The 17,015-nt window shown below is 39.2% G+C and overlaps 1 protein-coding gene across 4 annotated transcripts in view; it reads left to right on the top strand.

Moving 5' to 3' along the window:
- Nucleotides 1-17,015, top strand: part of LOC126376202 (Fanconi anemia group J protein homolog) — an 84,985-nt gene that overhangs the window by 2,467 nt on the left and 65,503 nt on the right. The gene's annotated exons all lie outside the window — the stretch shown is intronic.

Raw genomic sequence — 17,015 nt, 5'->3', positions numbered from 1 at the left:
AGGACATTATAGCCTGATCACCTGATTGTCCACAAAGTAAGATGATCCGTGCTTCGGAAGGCACGTTAAGCCGTTGGTCCCGGTTACTACTTATTGATGTAAGTGAGTAGTTGTTACATGAGCCATGTCAGGGGTCTTACGCGGCTGAATAATAACCTTGACACCAGGGTTGATGAGGTTGGTAATTCACCTCACAACCCACGCGATAGAAGAAGATCAAGATAATTATTTTCTTTGACAATTATCATGATGATCATTATCAAATCTGATAAATCAGTTACTTTTTACTAAACGTCAAAACACCTAATTACTATGGAATTTGTATGAAAAAGCACCCTGTGACGTCATAGAAGAACGTGATAAAATGTCGGACTTATTATTACGTTTTTCTTCATTAAAATTCAAAAGTTAAAAAGAAAAAAATATATTTTCGTTACTTTTGGATCTGTCTTTATTTAGTAATCGGAATTTCATAATTTACCTTTAGTCTTGTTTAAATCACAGATTATTCATATCACTGTGGAGATTTTTTGTTAGCACATAGTTAAGCAATCAGTTTTATACACTATGCTATATTTTGTCTGTAAATCTTCCGAAAAAATATGCTTTAACTCTACTTAAAATTGCTGTGCCCAATCCGGGTCCATATGTGTTACTTACCCTATATTACCAACCTCCTACCATGTGGAACGCAATAAATGATATGATTATGAAAATAAAATAAATAAAAATAATATAAATAAATCACGTGGTTTCCAGAATTTGGGCCCGATTAATGGCTATAGGCTCGCCCCCTATTACACGGGACCTCATGTGACTTAAACGTAGCGAGCGAGGAGTTTCTGCCTACCCCTTCGGGGATACAGGCGTGATGCTATGTTACCTTACTCACGTAACTGCGAGCGAGACAAACAATCCATTCCCTCTGGTCATTAGCTGCTATAACAATAGCAGCTTCCGATCCCAAGACGCTGTCGCATCGTAGGGCTATCACACACACAAACACACATACACACACACACACACACATCTTATCTAATAAGTATTTATCTTTATTTAAACGTTGATTATTTTTGTTAAAAGAAATAAATAGATATATGTACTATCAAAGTTGTAATACCGATTAGGAAGAGCGGGGCTTCCTGACACAGGTCTTTAAATGAGGCTTACTAGGAAGTCCCAATAACGAGGTTATTATATTGATGTACTATTTAAAGCAAATAAACTATTTTGATTAGCAGCTCACGATCATTTCAGACTAAAGTAAGACCGAGAGGGGGTGAGGTCGGCCCGATACGAATTGGTACGGGGGGGGGGGGGGGAGTTGCCGTTCTGTACGTATTATTATTCTTTATTCTTTGCCACATTAGGCATACTCAAACCGAACGCTGTTGACTAAAAAAGCGACAAACTATGACAAGAGGTCGCGTGCGGCCTACAGTATATAAATCAGCCGTGCAGCCGTCGACAGACCAACAAGGCAATTGCTCTTTGGAAATACTGAATGCATTTGGTGCATGCAACCGAGTTTGTTTGGGTACGGAACTGATAACCGCGTGTTTACCTTTTTAATATTTTACTTCGCGGAAGCGTCCACTGGAGCTTTTGAAGGGTTTTTAAGAGTGTTAGGCTGCATTTCCATTGACGCGGAGCTGTGCGGAGATGAGCGGAGATGCGAAGGAATCGACCAATCACCGTGAGGGAGAGAGTGACAGAGTGTCTTCGTTTTTCGCTCTCTCGAACGCTGTGATTGGTCAAATCCGCACATCTCCGCAAAGCTCCGCGTCAGAGCAAACGCAGCCTTAAGGTCGTGCGCAAGTATCACACCTTAAGACACTCTATAGAAAAATCTCGTTTCAACCGTGTACCGCCTAACGCTTAAGAGCGAGCGACAGACAGTTCTCGCTGTCCCCTTTACTCTTTAGCGGCTTACGACCATTTAAACTAAAGTAAGACTCAAGGGGGATGAGGCCGGCGTCCGTTTTAGTGCGGGGCGGAGAGGTACCGTTCTATACGTAGGCTACTTAATAACCTACTCAAATGAGATAGGTACTTTTTACGAAACGTCAGAACGAAAGTTTACTTTGGAGTTTCTATGGAAATACCCAGTGACGTCAAAAAAGCGGTCAAACATCGTACTCATTGTTGGCAATTTCATAAAAGGAACGTCACGTCTCTTTAAAAAAAAAAACGTTTTGGCAGGTGTCCCGAACTTCGGAGGAAAAACAAGTGAAGACAGATTTTGTCCTTGTGAAAAGCGTAAACTGAAAAGCTAGTTTCTGTAATGGTTTTTAGGGTTCCGTAGCCTAATGGCAAAAAACGGAACCCTTATAGATTCGTCATGTCGGTCCGTCCGTCTGTCCGTCCGTCCGTATGTCACAGCCACTTTTCTCCGAAACTATAATAGCTATACAGTTGAAACTTGATAAATATGTGTATTCTGTGAACCGCATTAAGATTTTTACGCAATGATAGAAAAAAAAACAATAAATTTCCCCATACATAGAACTGAAACCCAAAAAAAATTTTTTCATCAAACCCATACGTGTGGGGTATCTATCTATGGATAGATCTTCCAAAATGGTATTGAGGTTTCTAATATTATTTTTTTCTAAACTGAATAGTTTGCGCGAGAGACACTTCCAAAGTGGTAAAATGTGTGTAACCCCTTGTAACTTCTAAAATAAGAGGAGGATAAAACTAAAAAATATATATGATGTAGATTAGCATGCAAACTACCAACGAAAATTGGTTTGAACCAGATCTAGTAAGTAGATTTTTTTTAATACATCATAAATCGTAAACCGTAATTTACTTTTCATTCAATCAACTCAAGTATAGGAAAGATAAAACTAATACTTGTTGTTATGGAACCCTTCATGGGCGAGTCCGACTCGCACTTGGCCGCTTTTTTATTAATATTACCTATTATAATTCGTAGTAATAATAATTGAGTATGTTAACATCATTGTTACTAAATTCATTAATAAAATTCGGAAATAAGTCGAAAAGTAAAATCAGGCTGATTTTTGATCATCTTAGACTGGCTTCTATTTCTAGATTAGCATTGTATATATGTAATTTATCTTTGACCCAGTCAAATGCCTTATTCTTCATTCTATGGTATTACATAAAACTTTTTAGGTGACAAAATGTAGACTTGGATCGCTTTACTTATTTGACTTGAGAAATGGAAAGCGCTGAAAAAGCCGCATACAAACGTAAAATCATAGACTCAACTGGGAATAAAAGTTAAATTATTACGAGTTACGATTTTCATGTACGCAAAAAGGTCATCGATCGGAGTACCGATGCATTTTACACCCATGGTATAAGAAAACCAGGTATGCTCAAAACTGACAGCTAGCATTTTAAGGTTAGCCCAGATGACGTCATCCTACTCTACGTTGCCATTTCATAAAAAAAAATTACCCACGTTCAATATTTTTAATTTACTTTGCAAGGAAATTTTCTACTTTTAGTAAAAGATTCACGTACAGTTTTAATGTTTTTTTGTATATGTGACAAGTAATACTTAGTAATTAAATACATTAGTCAGTAATTCACTTAATTTTCAGTAATAAAATTTACGTCAATAATGGTGGAGATACCTATTAAATGGTAACACTTACGTCATCAAGGGCTAGCAATGGCGGCTTGTCATAGGATTGAGCATACCTGGTCTTCTTATACTATGTTTACACCGATACTTGCCTAGCACTCCAGTTGTCACGGAGCGCAAAATATTACAACACGAACGCTCAACTTTGTAACTCGATAAATTTCGTCGTAACTTCAAAGTTGTCGAATTTCAAAACCGAATAGTAGCTCCTTTTCCAGGATATATTACGAAAAACGTTAACCGACTCCCTGGTTCTGGGAAAAGCTATTGATACACTCGAGGGTTGATTGCCACATCGACACTCGTTTATTCAAAACCGATACAAAAGGAAAAAAGAAACAAAGTTGGAGCAACTTAGGGAATTACGAAATTCGAAATTAATGTCGACATAAAAGTTAAAGCCCGCCACGATTGTGGCGACTTTTAAAAATTGTAGACGTCTGGTGAGAAACGTGTACCACAAACCGTATGGTTTTGGCGGGTGACAGCTGCCTCGAGCATTTTTGGTCACGAAATTCTCTCGCCCAATTTCCCCGTGTCAGGGACTCTGACATCTCAATCGTGACTCGTGGCGAATTTAGTTTTGACTAGCAAATGAAGGTAGTCACAAATTTTCACGGAAATCGAAATAACTTTATTAAACGCTGTCACGGTCAAATTGCTGGTTCGTTCCTCTGTCGTAGTTGTGAAGGGTAAATAGTTTAAATAACGCTGAAGCAATCACCAGCCACGATAGTTTCAGTTCTGATTCCAGATAACTTGTTACTCAAACAATTTGGTTTTGTTTAGTATTTTTTTCTATTCTGTTAGATATATAGTATATAGTCATATCAATCATTTTGTGTAGGAAAGTGAGAATGCTATGTAAGGATAATGAATGGGAATCTGATTGTTTATGGTATGAAAGGAGGATGGTTAATGAATGGGACATAAGGCAGTTTTAAAAAGTAAGAAAGGGAAGTCTTTGTTGCGATGTCGGGTGAGAGGATTTTGGTTTTAATATAAGGTTTGTGTAAAATAAAAGGAGTAAAATTATATCTTATCTGTTGATACAATTGGCTTAAACATCGTATACTTACTTAGGTATAAATCTTTGACCTCTATCTATAGCATAAGTACAATTTTATCACATATTTTGATAACTTAACTATAGATTCTACCTTGATGTCTCTACTCAAAATAGAAAACTACGGTAAAGAAAGCTCTATGAATCGGAGAACACGGTTCATCTTGCATTGGCTGTACCGTCATGAGCAATATAATTTACCCCACTTTAGGACTCTGTCGCACTAACATATTTGACATTTAGTGAGACTTACAGTTCAATTTGTCAAAAAAGTTAATGTGACATGGTACCAAAGTGTATACATATTAATGCTCGTGACCGTACCTGTGACTAGCCCAGTCAGGAATATAGTCATGAGGTTATGTTTGTCGCTCTACACGCCTGTATTCCCAAAGGGACAGGCAGAGGTGTGTAGTCATACCCACTCCTCGCCAGCTACGTTTAAGTTGCCTATTGCCATTAACCGGGCACAAATCCTAGAAATCACGTGATATCAATTACCTATGCATGCAAAAGTCTTCCCCTTTCGAAATGACTAGAACGATTTTTCTTTTTTTTTCTATCACTAGCTCAATCCCCGCAAAGACATCAGGCTTAAGTAGCGCCTTGTAAATTCAAATGGACGACACCCACCGAGTCATCTTAACCCTGAACGCATCTATTACTTTGGACCGCGGAATAAAGTGACAAGTCACCGCCCTTAGACATGTCTCTGGGCCCCCCGCGTTCCTCCGCCGCCCCTCAGAGGTCCTCAATCCCCTCCGTTCCCCGTTTTTGTTTCCGCGAAGCTGACAACCCTTTGGTAAATTGAATTAGAGTTTGTATCAGACAGGACGAGTGAACCGAGGTCGGTGTTACGCGGATTTTAATTAGAGATCATTGTTGGTATTGTTAGTGATAACAGTGGTAGGCAATAGTTTTCAAACCAACTATATTCGCATTTTACCACCTAATCTAATCTAGCCTACAAGATCCCACTGCTGGGCAAAGACCTCCCCTTCCTATTTCCATTTTTCGCGGTCCTGTGCGTACTCCGGCCAGTCCCTCCGGCAAGCGTCCAAGTCGTCACGCCATCTCTTTCGAGGTCTACCACGACGCCTGTACCCGTCATGAGGCACCCAATGCATGACGATCCGTGCTTACCGGTCAGGGTGCATGCGACAAACATATCCGGCTTAATCCTATTTGAGTCTGGCGGCTGTTCGTCCCACATCAGCGATTCCCGTTTTTGAACGCAGAACGCAGAACTGCGTTCAAAAACGGGGATTTCAAAAAAGAATAATATTATGTGTAGAACAGTAATTCCTCGCCCCGCACCGATTCGTGTCGGGCGCCAACCTCAACCCTTCTGAGACTTACTTTAGTCTTAAATGGTTGAAAGCCGCGAAGGAGTAAGCGCTTGGACTGGGACTCCCTCGCACTAAGGCACGCGGTAAGAATGAGATTTTTGTATAAAGTGTCTGGAGTGTGCCACATCCTCTCTTCTCTCGTGTGGGTTGTGATCAATGGACCTCTTCAACCCTGGCGTCAGGGTTACTATTTCACCGCCATAACCCCCTGATGGTACTGTCATGATGTCGTCTAAAAAAACCATATTGTTGCTAATGGCCCCGATTCCTGCAGACACCTCCTAATTTTACTTTAAGTTATACCTGGCATTTTCTTATCCGCCGAAAAGGAAAGGGACGGATGATGGACAGCTCTTAATTTTAGGAAGAATGAGTAAATGAATGAATAACCCGGGCGAATCAAAAAGGTATCTCGCTGGTATTCAAACCGTTTGACGTGTGCTGTCAACTTGATTCTGTCGGATTATTGGCCAATGTAAAATTTTTAGACGGTTCTCTGTAATTTTCTGTAATTTTTTGCTAAAATAATTTTTGTCTTATTGACAATAACAAAAGGTGCAAATAGATTCGCAAAAAAAAACAAATACGTCAGTTATATATAATAAGTCAGTTATTATATATAGTTAACTAAGTCAGTTATATATAATAAGTCAGTTAGCGACGTCAGCGTCGATGTGATCCCCTAATCGACTTTGACAAGGCTGGGATGATACGAGAAGTATAGCTGAACGCATTCTATGATTTTTACCGACTTCACAAGAGAAGGAGGTTATGTTCATATAAGTCCCGAGTGAAGCCACGGGCAAATCCAAGCATACTAAACAAAATAGTATAATTATTCATAGGCATTTAACGGAAGCAGAGACACGGAGTCATATTATAGGTCGTGATCGAGTTCTTAATATAGAGAGATGCCGCGGGAGCATAGCCGGTGGGACCGAGATATGCACAAAACGAGCATATTATGTGATTATTTGTTTTTTTTTGTTTCATTTTATATGATTGTATTAAAAAAACTTTCCTCATACTTACTTCTTTGTATCACGCAACTACAACTAGCGCTTATGTTACTACGCAATTAATCGATGTAGCGATCCAACCAGATTTGTCTTGGTGTGTAATTTAGTCAGGGCATATTTCCCTTATCTGAAGGTCCGAGTTCGATTCCCGATTAATTAAAAAAAATACAAAATAAAACTTGAATTTTGCGACGAAAATATCCACTTGATATTAATGAAAAAAAAGCAAAATTCATGATTTGATTTGTGGAGGATGGTTCAGTGTTAACTCAGATTTATGGTCTGAATTATCCTCCTCAGTATTCTGTACGATATCACTAACACCCTGTATAGGTTGTGTATGTATACCTCCCTTGTTTCTATGATCTGTGGTTGCGATGCAATTAATTATAGTGCAATCAAGCGCCCTTTGACGAAAGTAATTCCCACAGGCTCATGAATATGGAAGGACCACCGCAGTCGGTCGCTGCAAAGACAAGGTAGCAATGATTACTCTGTCCAAGAGTTATTTTATATAATCAAGTCATGGCTTGAGGCAAATAAAACTTAAAAACACATTGGTGCTCCTTCTATCGTGTGGGTTGTGAGGTGGATTACCAACCCCATCACCCGTGGTGTTAGGGTTACTATTGAGCTGTCAAAGGCCCCTGACATGGTTCATGTAACGACTACTAACTTTCATCAGTAAGTAGTAACCGGGACCAACGGCTTAGCGTGCCTTCCAAAGAAGTCTAAGGTGGTAATGATGAAAGGTATAGTGACAGGCGATCATATTAGTCCAAGAATTTATGTAGGTTTGTAATAGCTCCTATTTGAAGACACATTAAGACAATTTTCTCCACACGATACAAGAAGACCAATCGACAAAAAGACATAATTATATCGTCACTATCATCATCAATTTAAGAGCCATTCTCTTGTCGGTGCAGCATTTTCCATGCTAATTTTTAGGGAAAAATAGGGCAGTGGTTTCCCTCTTGCCTTCCGTCCCGCAGTACTCTGTCTGACGCAAGTGGGGTGCCTCCCAGGGTGGTCTATTTCAAAGCCATACTAGGAATCCTGTACTCCGCCTCTGAATAGTACTGACAGTTACTGCTGCCCTCTGTCAGGACACAGACCGCACCTCTGTCAGTGGTGTCTGTCTCTTGTCTGTCAATTATATCGTGAGAATCGATAAATTGACCGTGACAAAATTTTGTCACGCATGTTAGCCCTACTTGTCTCGCTAGAATCGTAGCAACATTCTAAATAGTAGACTTAATATTGTATCGTATCGTATACACCCGATGCATTATGCAGTGAGTAAAAAGAGGGCGAGTTCGACACGGCGGACATCCTATTACGACTGTACGACTGTCTATGGACGTGGTAGGTATGCTAATTTACGTACGCCACGTTGTAGGCCTGGGTGTGCCTCGGTTACTGTGCTGAGATAGGCTGTAAATATAGCTACTGCATACAGCTACGTGTAGTGTTGTCTGCTACTGCATTCGGCCGGTTTCGGGCATAGAATAAACAATAGTTAATACTGTTGGCAACACCAACGGTAAAATATTATTTTTTGATTGTGGCAATTTCAAGCTCGCTCGTAACATGTCGTGTGCAAACATGCCCGAACATGATCCGGCTCGAAGGACCATGTTCGGGGATGCGGTTGTTCTTATTCAAAGAAAATTATAGAAAAAATATTTTTTTTTGCACACGACATGTTACATCCGGGATGGCGTTGAAGGAGGAAGAGAGAGAGCGAGCTTGAAATTGCCACCATCAAAAATTATATTTTATTGTTAGTGTTGCCAACAAATACTGCCTACGTATAGAAGGCATACTCCAGCCCTCACCCATGATATAAGAAAACCAGGTATCCTCAAAAGTGACAGCTAACATCTCAAGTGTCTGCAAATCGGGGCTATTACATACCTACATAAATTCTTAGACCAATATGATCGCCTGTCACAATACCTTTCATAATTACCACCTTAGACTTCATTGGAAGGCACGTTAAGCCGTTGGTCCCGGTTACTACTTACTGATGTAAGTTAGTAGTCGTTACTTGAGCCATGTCAGGGGCCTTTGGCGGCTCAATAGTAACCCTGACACCAGGGTTGATAGAGTTGGTAATCCACCTCACAGCCCACACGACAGAAGAAGAGATCAATCGTTTCATACACGCACGCCGGTTCAGAGTAGATCGTACTGAACCTTTTCTAAGGACATCTCCAATTTGGTCAATGTACGTGCTTCTAGGTCTTCTTCTGACATCAGTACTACCAACCTTCGCTTTATACTGCTTTCCTAATCATATTATCCTTCATCTGTTAGGTGTCCAAACCAACTTAACATTCCCTTCTCAACCTTCTTGGCCGTACAATAAAGTATTTGTTATGTTGTTTGTCCACACAAAATCCCCAAGACGTCGCAATATCGATTAGCAGATGCCATGTTGTAGTGGTATAAATAAAGGAACATGTATTCTGGAGAGCACACCATCATGTCATGTTCTCGTATTCTATCTGATAGCATGGAGACCGCCATACACCTACTAGCACAGCTGTAAAGTCGTTTATATTAAACCACTATCTTTAAAGGTGGGCTCTGTATAAGAAAAACATAAGTATAAGGTGTCATGATCAATCCTTTTCAAACACTTTGCCAGCATTATTTACCTTAATTATATACAGTCCATTTAATATCTTTGTTTCCTCGTTGTTGGGAGTTATGTTCATGACAAACATTCGTACCATTCATTCTCCCCTTCCAAAGTTTTTTATTTAATTTCACCAAAATCTAAGTGCTTCCCTGTTCACTGTAGGGTTAAATATAACATAAGCTCACGACTATATCCCGATTGGGGTAGTCAGAGGTACATCAATCTTTCTGTTAGGCCAACGTGATAGGTGGCGAGACGTATCGCCGTCGATAATGGGCGAGGCAACTGTGTTAGTGAAAACTGCACTTAAGGTAAAATAACGCATTGGTCCGGTATCGGGTATACAAATTATTATATAAGTAAAATTAACAAAAATAAATTAAATAATATAAACATTCATTAAATAACTCCAGCCATATGCTGATTCCGGTACACATCATTTAAATTTATTTTAAGTTATACCTGTCATTTTCTTATCCGCCGAAAAGGAAAGGGATAGGCAAAAAAATTGTGAAACACGCGTCAATTTTAGGCAGAAATTAAAAACACCCAAATAACCTGACAGACTTAAGTTGATAGCACACGTCAAACGAATTGCATATGAGCGAGATGCCTATTCTATTCGCTCGGGATATTCTTTCATTTTAAAATTAACAGTTGTCAATCATCCGTCCCTATCCTTTTCGACTTAAAATAAAATTAGGAGGTGTCTGAAGGAATCGGGGCGAAAAGTTGAGATTTGGGGTTTATATCTACACCACGGACTCCCAAACCGCAAAGACAATACTAATTCGTAAACAAAACGTTCGGAAACGAGTCACGAAACGGGTAATGGCGAACGCCCATCACATTAATAGATTGACGTGCTCCACTGTAAAATTACCATTTGGAATATTCGAGAAAAAACCTTTAAAAAATGAGAAATTGCCTTTTGTAGCGGGCGATTCGACATAAACGCCGATAGACACGAACCGAGCCACAATCGTAATTTTAATGAGTTGTAAACGACTCGATATAAAAATTGACAGTAGGGTTATGATGACAAAAAGGTGGAACGGGAAGAAGGGTTCTTTTTTTATTATTCCACTTTTTATTGTTATGCGCGGTTACGACTTTACGAGAATGATGTTTAGTCTATACCACGACTAATATAGCTTGATTAATTTGACAGCATAACGGAAATCAAACTCAAAAATATCTTTATAAAGAAATAAAGTAGGTAACATAGTTAATAGACACTTTTCATGTATTTTTACATATGTACGTTTTTAGTAAGTAGTCGTTACAAGAGCCATGTCAGAGACCTTTGGCGGCTCAATAACCCTGACACCAGGATTAATGAGGTTGGTAATCCACCTCACAACCCACACGATAGAAGAAGAAGATATACTTTTTACATAAAACACCTTTTTAAAACACCTTGCGAAATGACGTAAATTCAAAAATGTTACATTGACCTTCAACAAGTTTATCCATGATAATTACGTTGAATAAATGATTCTGATTCCGAAAGGACACTATTCATAACACGGTGCTATGTGGAGAATCATGTCAGATTATTATAATGGTAAAATAAATGAGAATGTAGACTTACTAAGTAACATTATACAGGGTGTTAGTGACATCGTAACGAAAACATTGAGGGATGATTCACAACAAGATTCCGAGTTGAAAGTATCTAAATGGAAATAATTAAAAAAAACATATCATGAATTTTCAGACAGGAAATTTCACCTTTTCACGAATCATCCAACCATACGTACTCGTATGGCTACATGTATGTACTTGTACGGGGTGTAAGTGACGTCCTAACGAGTACTGAGGGGGATGATTGAGTTCATTATTCTGAGTTAATATCAAGTGGAATTTTCCATCGCAAAAGTAAAAAAAAAAACAGGAATTTTGCGATAGGAAATTCAGTTTATTATTCTGAGTTAATATCAAGTGTAATTTTCCATCGCAAAAGTATAGAATTCAAAATAATTTAAAAAAACACAAGAAATCTTGAACTCGGAATCATGGTCTGAATAATTCCCCTCAGTATTCGTTACGATGTAACCAACACCCTGTTAGGTTTTGTATGGTAAAATAAAAATCCTCCAAGCAACTCCTAAGTTCCTAAGTTCTTAACTATCGGAGTCGCCTGATCGTAAATACACCGTGGCGTGTCGCGTGATCCCTAACTTTATTTCTAGTTTAATTTGATTCTAATGAATTGTCTTTGTTTGAATAATTATGATTATTTCACTATTAATAAAAATAACTAAGATGAAGAAATATATTTTTTTTTTTTTTATAAACCCGTGCTCTGTCCGGAGAAGGCGTGACTTGCATCGTATCATCACTGCTTCGAATCCTGGCTCGGGCACTAAGCCACTGAATTAGGCTTTATGAGTTTGAATTAATGATTAGGGTATGCAGAGACCACCGGATTCCACTTACTACGATGCTGACACATCACATTCGCTTCTTCCACTCCTGTTTTTCCTTTAAAACAACCTTGATATGATCGCGGTGTATGTAAACCTAGGTCTCCTTATCCAACTCAAACAACCACCAACCCACCACTCCAACTAACCAACTCCAACCCAACCAATCAACCAATTCTAACTCTACCAGTTACACGCATCGTAAATCTTTTTCGTAAGTATACTTTCGTTCATTCTCTACCTACATCTCCGAATCATCTAAACAAACATTTAGTTAAACAATAGAGTTGATTTTAATAAAGACTGGGTGTTTCCAATCCAAACCAAGCATTAACAGTAGATATACGATTATTAGCAATCGTACACCGAAGTTAGTACAACAATAAAGGGGTAGGCAGTTGAATATTTAACAGCCATTTACTCGGGTAATGGTAAAAATGGCCCGATTCCGTCGCGATAGTATTTCACTCGCTTCCGTTATAAATTTTGTCCCGTCTTATTGATGACTGCGTGAAACGAATCGCGGGGACGCGAAGGGAAGCGAGATTGTGATCGGTCGCTGAGTTCGCTTCGGTTAATTGCCGATTTTCGTATTCTTGTTTGACAGTTTTTGTTTCGCAAGCCACGTTAAGCTGTTATTGGTCCTGACTAAAGAATACCTTCTACCTATCAGTGCTATTTTATTAATGTTACTCGGCTATCATTGCATTTCCAAATCTTCTTCTTCTATCGTGTGGGTTGTGAGGCTAATTAACAACCCCATCAACCCTGGTGTCAGGGTTATTATTGAGCCGCCAAAGGCCCCTGACATGGCTCATGTGATGACTATTTACTTACATCAGTAAGTAGTAACCGGGACCAACGGCTTAACGTGCCTTCCGAAGCACGGATTATCTTACTCTTTGGATAATCAGGTGATCAGCCTGCAATGTCCTAACCAAACTAGGGATCACAAAGTGTTTTTTTTTCCAAATAAAATCGAATGCTAATTTTTGTAGGTAAGTATCAGAATTTGAATTTCGATTTTTTTTTTCATTGTTCGAAATCTAGATGTAATCGTAAATCAATTTATTCGTATCACTTCTTAGTTCTTTTTTAAAAACGTTTACAGTAGCGCCATCTTGTAATTAATAGCGGAACCATGTATGACAATAAGTTACGAATTAGCATATTTTTTCTGTTACCTTTTCAAGATACATTTAACATAACATACTTGTATATATTTTAATGATTTGAATATTTTTTTTTACATTTCATAATTATGTAAAGGCAGATTTTTTTGTTTAAACGCCATCTGTGGGTAAACGAAGGAACTACGGTAGTATGTACGGAGCGGCGATGCTAAGTTTGGTAGTCATGACAGCGCCATCTAACGGAGGGTGTAGGTATCGTTTTCGCCGAAAACAGGCAGACCTGCCTAGACTGCAGTCGTCTAATAAAGCTATTCACTCATGCGTTTGAATCGCTCCCTTCTCAAAAGAAACGTCACTCTTCAACAAACTTCGCGTAAGCTGTACTCCCATACTCGCGTTAATATTTTGCCTCCCTACCTACACAAATAATGCCGTGGTTGCTCAGTTGGAAAAACTCTTGACTTTCACTGTGAGGTCGCAGGTCCGAATCCCAGCACGGCCACCAATTTTTTTTTTCGACTTTAGATTTTTTTCGAATTCATGTTTGGCTACATGATGTCGTGCTCAGCGGCGAAGGTAAACATCGTGAGGAAACCCACATTCTCGAGAGACGCCTTGGTATGTGACCTAACCTGTATTGGGGTGGTTTTCCCTTCGCGGGTCGGAAGGTCAGACAGGCAGTCGCTTCTGTAAAAAAAACCGGACCTGTCAAATCTTCAGGTTAGGTAAGCGGACCCCGAAAAAAAAACGGGATAACGCTAGGAAGACGATAAGCACATAAACACTCACACCCCGCATGCCTTAAAAGGGTGGGCAGAGCCACAAGTATTGAAAAGACCTTGGAGACACTTATGATGCGATGTGATGTGATGGTAAGTTAATCAACCCATGGATATGTCTTTTTTGACGTGATTTATTGTAGGTCTGCCTCACACTAACTACTTGGCAAATGGCAAGTTTTAAAAGCTTTCACCTGGTACAAACCCATTTAATGTCCTAGTGCAGAGCACAGGCTTCCCCCTTAATTAATTTATTTATTTATTTTAATCTACCCATTCCTCCACTCCGCTCCACTGCGGGTTAGTGGAGGCGTTTAGGCTAGTAGGAGTGGTCCGGGAACGACGGCTTAACGTGCCTTCCGAAGCACGGAATCATCTTACTTTCTTCAAGTGATTCAGTTTGCAATATCGAAGCCAAACAAAGGACAGTCTTACAAAATGATTTTCGACAATGTCCCCGTCGGGAATCGAACCACCAGATCCAATCCAACGCCCAACCACCAGACGACAAAGCATCTGTTAATCAACCAGTTTTTTTTTGTCATGACTTAATAAATGACTTAATAAACACACACACTCACCCTCGAACTTAAATTCATTATAATCCGTTAAATGTATACATATTATTAACACAGTTAATTTGATTTGATTGTTTAGTTTTAAGCTTATTATTTTTAATATTTTTTGGGGTTCAGCTGAAAATCAACGTTGTGGCTCTCCCTCAATGTAGGAGTGTCACAACATCTTGCTAAGCTGACGTCTCTTTTTAGAGATAAGGTTTAAATTCATTATTTTGTTCATTTTTCTATTGTGTGTACCACCTACTTGTTTCTAAAATAAATGTTTTTCTTTCTTCTTCTTCTTTCTAATATAGATTTGTGCTTTCACCCGGTTATAGTTTAACAATAAAATCAAAAGCATTTTTCTCATTACTTTAACATACATACATAAATTCACGCTTATTCCCCACCGGGGTAAGCAGAAACTATGGCATTCCATTCGATCCTGACACACTTCTCTTGCTTCCTCCACATTCATCAATCGTTCCATACACGCACGCCAGTTCTGAGTAGAGTCACTATTACTTTAAAGTTGTAAGACCGAATGTTCTTTTAAAATTGTGTCTGGAAATCTCGGCGTTACGAGGTTATATCCTCAATTAAACCCTGCATCTGTCAGTTGTGACCCATAGCTTCCCGTCAAAAGGAATAATTAAATGAGAACACCTTATCATCACTAGGTACTTACTTTAAACTTCAAATATCCGTTGTGAAGGGCGCTTTACAAAGGGAAAATATAAATAAAAAAATCTTCATTGTCAGCAACAGCAATTGGCATATCAAAACTATATGTATTATTACTTATAAAGCAACCCTTACACTCCTTCGAATACCCTTTCCACGCTCCATCTGCAATATAAATCGTACTTTATTACTGAAAATGTAAAGCTGCAATTTCCGTAGCTAACCCAACGCAATTAGCATGTCAAAAGCTTTTATTTTGCAACTACCCTCGAAGAATATCCGACTGTATTCGTTGCGGGTTAAAGCTAGTTTTGTCCTATAGGTTGTACGAGGAAGGGTGTGAATTAAGATATTCTCGTGTTTGTCAGGGATAAGGGTGCGTGACGCGAGTGTCGCATTGTCAACCTTATGTGCTTTGTATTGGGCCGAGTGACAGGCGGACATGTTGTGACGTGATACGAGTAGCTTTTAATATTGTCCCGTCGGTCGTTTGAGGGGACTTATGTAGAGATTTGTTTGGGTCGAAATAGGAGGGATTAACAAAGCACCATTTGTTTTGGAGAGAGGCCCAATAGGGTAGCTTCCAACTAGACAAATCACTTTACTTTTCACTAAACGTCATAACACGAAATTACCAAAGCACACTATGACGTCATAGAAACACGTGGTTTTCGGACTTAATACGATTTTCATGATTGAAATTCGTAAATAAGTTAAATATGAGATGGCACTTGAAGAAGAAGAATTTAACATGTTCGCCTAGGACTTCCTCCCACGCACATCTCCTTTATAAATATAGGGTGTTAGTGACATCGTAACGAAAACTTTGCGGGATGATTCAGGCCATGATTCTGAGTTAATATCAAGTGAAATTTTCCACCGCAAAAGAATAGAATTAAAAATAATTTTAAAAAACTAAAAAAAAACATGAATTTTGCGACGGAAAGTTCCACTTGATATTATCTCAGAATCATGGTCTGACTCATCCCCCTTAGTATTCGTTACGATGTCACTAACACCTTGTATGTTTCGCTAATCTACTTTCATTCATTATCATCATCATCACTAATTTAGGAGCCACGCTCTTGTCGGTGTAACATTCTCCATACTATTTTTAGGGAAAAATAGGACAGTGGTTTCCCTCTTGCCTTCCGCCCCGTAGTACTATGTCTGACGCGAGTGGGATGGCGCCCAGAGTAGTCTATTTCAAAGCCGTACTAGGACTCCTGTCCTCCGCCTCCGAATAGTACTGACAGTTACTGCTGCCCTCTGTCAGGTTCCAAGTTACAGTGCCTGTGACACGCCTCTTCTGTCCTGCATTGCCGTACCGGTAGCTCCCAACTCCGCCTCTGCAACCGTTGAGGTCTTCACCCGTATCTCTGGGCAAGGGTTCTACGTTACCCCGTAGATCTGGTTCATTCATTATCAGATAGATGTACCTGATTATGAAGTAGGCTGCAGCTGAAAATCAGCGTCATAGCCTAGCCTAGCTAGGACACTTTCCGAGGTGAAGCCGTTTCGGCATTATGTATAATAATAATCGGTCTACTGGAAGAGATTTCTACTAGAAATAAGCTGAACCTGTGTTAGTCTAATTGGGTAGTTTCCTAGGTCAAAGATAAATTATGAAATTCTAATTAAGTACTAAATAAAGACAGATCTAACGGTGATAAAAAACGTTTTCTTTTTTCTATTGTACCTATTTATGAATTTTAATAAAGAAG

The sequence above is a fragment of the Pectinophora gossypiella genome, chromosome 20 (assembly GCF_024362695.1).
Source record: "Pectinophora gossypiella chromosome 20, ilPecGoss1.1, whole genome shotgun sequence".
Taxonomy (NCBI): Eukaryota; Metazoa; Arthropoda; class Insecta; order Lepidoptera; family Gelechiidae; genus Pectinophora; species Pectinophora gossypiella.
This window is presented reverse-complemented; position numbering and strand designations above follow the sequence as displayed.